This window comes from Triticum aestivum, chromosome 5D (genome assembly GCF_018294505.1).
Source record: "Triticum aestivum cultivar Chinese Spring chromosome 5D, IWGSC CS RefSeq v2.1, whole genome shotgun sequence".
In the NCBI taxonomy this organism is placed as follows: Eukaryota; Viridiplantae; Streptophyta; class Magnoliopsida; order Poales; family Poaceae; genus Triticum; species Triticum aestivum.
Genome location: NC_057808.1, coordinates 459,626,756 through 459,631,721, shown reverse-complemented (window position 1 = coordinate 459,631,721; position 4,966 = coordinate 459,626,756). Strand labels below are relative to the sequence as shown.

The window sequence follows — 4,966 nt, the reverse complement described above, 5'->3', positions numbered from 1 at the left end:
GAAATTCCAACCGACCCTATTGTCGAGAGGTTAAATTTAGTTGAAAGAGAAAACGAGTATTTGAAAGAAAAATTGAAAAGAATTGAGGGGGAGAAGATGGAATTGGAGTTGCATGTTGCCGATGTCGTCGATGATCACAAGATCAAGATGGAGAAAATGCGCTTGAAGATTAGAAAGATTAGAAAATATGCCATTGATAGTGAGGCTTGGTATCATTATGCTGTTGGATCAATTGTTACCTTAGTTGCGATCTTGATCGCATTTGTTGTTGCATTTAAATTCTTTAGTTAGAGAGTTATTTGTTTGTTGCATTTAAGTCTTGTATGAACTTTATGTATGAACTTGTATTAATTTGGTCTATTCGGTGTTGTGTAATGAAGATGAGCCGACAATGGATGTACGATGACCGATGCTCTCCCGAGTTCATTAATGGCGTGCAAACTTTTCTGCTTGCGGCTGAGGCAAACAAGCGGGCGGATGGTTTTATGCCTTGTCCATGTTTAGTCTGTAAGAATGATCACAATTACTCTACGTCAAGAACCATTCACGTCCACCTGTTTAAGTCCGGTTTCATGCCCCACTATAATGTTTGGACCAAGCACGGAGAAAGAGGGGTTATGATGGAAGACAATGAAGAAGAAGAGGACGACGACAACTATCCTGGCCATGGGTTCCCTGAATACGATGATACAACAATGGGGGAAGAAGCTGAGCTGGCAATGCGGGAAGAAGCTGAAGAAGAGGCATCAGATGAGCCCGCTGATGATCTAGGTCGGGCCATTGCCGATGCAAAGAGAAACTGCGCAAGTGATTTGGAGAAGAAGAAGTTGCAGCGCATGTTAGAGGATCACAAGAAATTTTGTACCCGAATTGCGAAGCTGACAAGAAAAAGTTGGGCACCACACTGGAATTGCTGCAATGGAAGGCAGAGAATGGTGTATCTGACAAGGGATTTGGAAAGTTGCTGGTAATGATAAAGAATATGCTTCCAAAGGACAACGAATTGCCCGAGAGTACGTACGAAGCAAAGAAGGTTGTCTGCCCTCTAGGGTTAGAGGTGCAGAAGATACATGCATGCCCTAATGACTGCATCCTCTACCGCGGTGAGTACGAGGATTTGAACGCTTGCCCGGTATGCGGTGCATTGCGCTATAAGATCAGGCGCGATGACCCTGGTGATGTCGAGGGCGAGCGCCCCAGGAAGAAGATTCCTGCCAAGGTGATGTGGTATGCTCCTATAATACCACGGTTGAAACGTTTGTTCCAAAACAAAGAGCATGCCAAGGCGATGCGATGGCACAGAGAAGACCGTAAGAAAGACGGAAAGTTGAGAGTACCCGCTGACGGGTCGCAGTGGAGAAAAATTGAGAGAAAGTACGGGAAGGAGTTTGCAGATGACGCAAGGAACGTATGGTTTGGTCTAAGCGCAGATGGCATTAATCCTTTTGGGGAGCAGAGCAGCAACCATAGCACCTGGCCTGTGACTCTATGTTTGTATAACCTTCCTCCTTGGTTGTGCATGAAGCGGAAGTTCATTATGATGCCAGTGCTCATCCAAGGCCCTAAGCAACCCGGCAACGACATTGATGTGTACCTAAGGCCATTAGTTGAAGAACTCTTACAGCTGTGGAATGGAACAGGTGTACGTGCGTGGGATGAGCACATGGGGGAAGAATTTGACCTAAAGGCCTTGCTGTTCGTGACCATCAATGATTGGCCTGCTCTCAGTAACCTTTCAGGACAGACAAACAAGGGATACCGCGCATGCACGCACTGTTTGGATGATACCGACAGTATATATTTGGACAATTGTAGGAAGAATGTGTACCTGGGACATCGTCGATTTCTTCCGAGCAGGCATCCCGTAAGAAAGAAAGGCAAGCATTTCAAAGGTGAGGCGGATCACCGGACGAAGCCTCGCCACCGTACTGGTGCTGATGTACATGATATGGTCAAGGATTTGAAGGTAATCTTTGGAAAGGGTCCTGGCGGACAACCTGTTCCGAATGACGCTGACGGACGCGCACCCATGTGGAAGAAGAAATCTATATTCTGGGACCTGCCCTATTGGAAAGACCTAGAGGTCCGCTCCGCAATCGACGTGATGCACGTGACGAAGAATCTTTGCGTGACCCTGCTTGGCTTCTTGGGCGTGTATGGGAAGACAAAAGATACACCTGAGGCACGGGAGGACCAGCAACGTATGCATGGAAAAGACGGCATACATCAGGGGCATGCCAGCTACGCTCTTACCAAAGAAGAGAAGGAAATCTTCTTTGAATGCCTGCTCAGTATTAAGGTACCGTCTGGCTTCTCGTCGAATATAAAGGGAATAATAAACATGGCAGAGAAAAAGTTCCAGAACCTAAAGTCTCATGACTGCCACGTGATTATGACGCAACTGCTTCCGGTTGCATTGAGGGGGCTTCTACCGGATAACGTTCGATTAGCCATTGTGAAGCTATGTGCATTCCTCAATGCAATCTCTCAGAAGGTAATCGATCCAGAAATCATACCAAGGTTAGAGAATGATTTGGTGCAATGTCTTGTCAGTTTCGAGTTGGTGTTCCCACCATCCTTCTTCAACATCATGACGCACGTCCTAGTTCACCTATGCGAAGAGATTAGCGTTTTGGGTCCTGTATTTCTACACAATATGTTCCCCTTTGAGAGGTTCATGGGAGTCTTAAAGAAATATGTTCATAACCGTGCTAGGCCAGAAGGAAGCATCTCCAAGGGCCATGAAAATGAGGAGGTCATTGAGTTTTGTATTGACTTTATTCCTGACCTTAAGCCGATTGGTGTTCCTGAATCGCGGCATAAGGGCAGACTGGATGGAAAAGGCACGCTAGGAGGGAATCAAAAAATATGTATGGACGGACATTCTCTCACTGAAGCACACTACACAGTTATACAGAATTCCGCCTTGGTGGCTCCGTATATGGACGAACACAAGAATTTTCTACGCTCCAAACACCCGGAGCGGTCTGATGACTGGATTACACGTGAACAAACCAGGAGTTTCGCCGGCTGGTTGCAGACACGTACCATGCATGACGCCTCTATTGAAGATGACCTGTACTCGCTGTCCCAGTTACCATCTTCGAATATAATGACTTTCAAAGGGTACGAGATAAATGGTAATACATTTTACACGATCGCCCAAGATAAGAAGAGCACCAACCAAAACAGTGGTGTCCGCTTTGATGCAACAACCAAGACGGGAAAGGAAACATATTATGGTTACATAGAGGAGATATGGGAACTTGACTATGGACGTGATTTGAAGGTCCCTTTGTTTCGGTGCAAATGGGTCAATATGACACGATATGGGGTAACGGAAGACCCGCAGTATGGAATGACAACAGTGGATCTCAACAATCTTGCGTATGCAGACGAACCATTCGTCCTAGCTAATGATGTGGCACAGGTTTTCTATGTGAAGGATATGTCTACCAAGCCGAGAAAAAGAAAAGATAAGGAAGCGAATGCATCATACGATGAGCCAAAGCGCCACATAGTTCTTTCTGGGAAGAGAAACATCGTGGGAGTGGATGACAAGACAGACATGTCAGAAGATTATGAAAAGTTTGATGAAATTGCTCCATTCACAGTGAATATTGACCCGAGCATCCAGTTAAATGATGAAGATTTTCCATGGCTACGGCGCAAAGGGACATACGCGAAGAAAAAGTTTCACACCCAAAGATCTGGGATGTGATCGGCTTCACTATCATCACTTTCTTCTGTGTTTCACACCCAGGAGGGAATCTCTGTAATAGTTAGGGTAGTTATGTGTTTTGGCATTTGAAACGCGAAGAAATTTTATGTGCAAACAAATTCTTTCATGCATTTACTGATTTTTTCAGCTAAATGACCCTGAAATTGAAAAGCATTTCAAATGAACTCAGAAAAGGTTGAAAGTTGGCATGGTATCATAATTTCACCCACATAGCATGTGCAAAAAAGTAGAGAGGGTTACCGCAAAAACTGGATGCACTTCGTGTATAAAATGGACAATCTCTTTCGAAGTATCAGGGTTTCGGACGAAAACTCATCCGTTACAAAGGGATTTCATTTTTTAAATAACCTAAGCATTACCAAATTGAATATAATGATAAAACACACTAATATTAAACATAAGAAAAAAGAATCACTGAAAATCTATTTTCAAAGTTAAGTTATTCACAAACTAGTGATTCACACAAATTTCAAATAATTCAAAATGTAAACTATTCAAATTTGTAAACTACCGGCACTAACAGAAAGTTTGTAATTTTTTGTACCTAAAGCAAAAATATTCCCAAAGAAACTCTAAATACAGCAAAAAACAACTCAAAATAAATAAACCAAAATAAATAAAGCAAAAAATAAGAAAATAAAAAGCCCACCTACTGGGCCAGAGCGGCCTGCATACGACTAGAAACCCAACCTGTAGTTGGGCCAGGATGCAGGCCCGCAAGCCCAGTAGGCCCACAGGCAGAGTAGGAGAGGTAGGCCCAGAAGGCCTGCTATTGAGAGGAGCTCAATGCAGTGCCCGCGTCGGGGCTTATAAACTGGTCCTGGCGCTCCTCAACTAGCGAGGTGGGACTAAACTTCTGCGCCCTCGCCTGGCAGTGCACACCCTTTAGTACCGGGTGGTGGCACCAACCGGTACTAAAGGGTGGGCCTTTAGTACCGGTTGGTGCCACCACCCGGTACTAAAGGTGGGCGCTTCCCGCCGCTTGGCCTGGCCAAAATCGACCTTTAGTACCGGTTGGTGGCTCCAACCGGTACTAAAGGACCATCCTATATAAGAAACACTTACGAAAATTTCGTCAGTTTCCTCCCACTTCTCTCTGCTTCATCGTCGCCGCCCCGTCCCGCGCCGTCGCCATCGCGCCGTCCCCGTCAACTCCGCGCCGCCCCCGTCCTCGTCGCGCCGTCCACGTTGCCGGCCCGTCCCCATCCCCGCACCGGCCCGCGT

At 45.7% G+C, this 4,966-nt stretch overlaps 1 pseudogene; it reads left to right on the top strand.

The window, feature by feature from the left end:
• Window positions 1-380: 380 nt before the first annotated feature.
• LOC123125513 (uncharacterized) lies at window positions 381-3,691 on the top strand (annotated as a pseudogene).
• The last annotated feature ends 1,275 nt before the right edge of the window (window positions 3,692-4,966 follow it).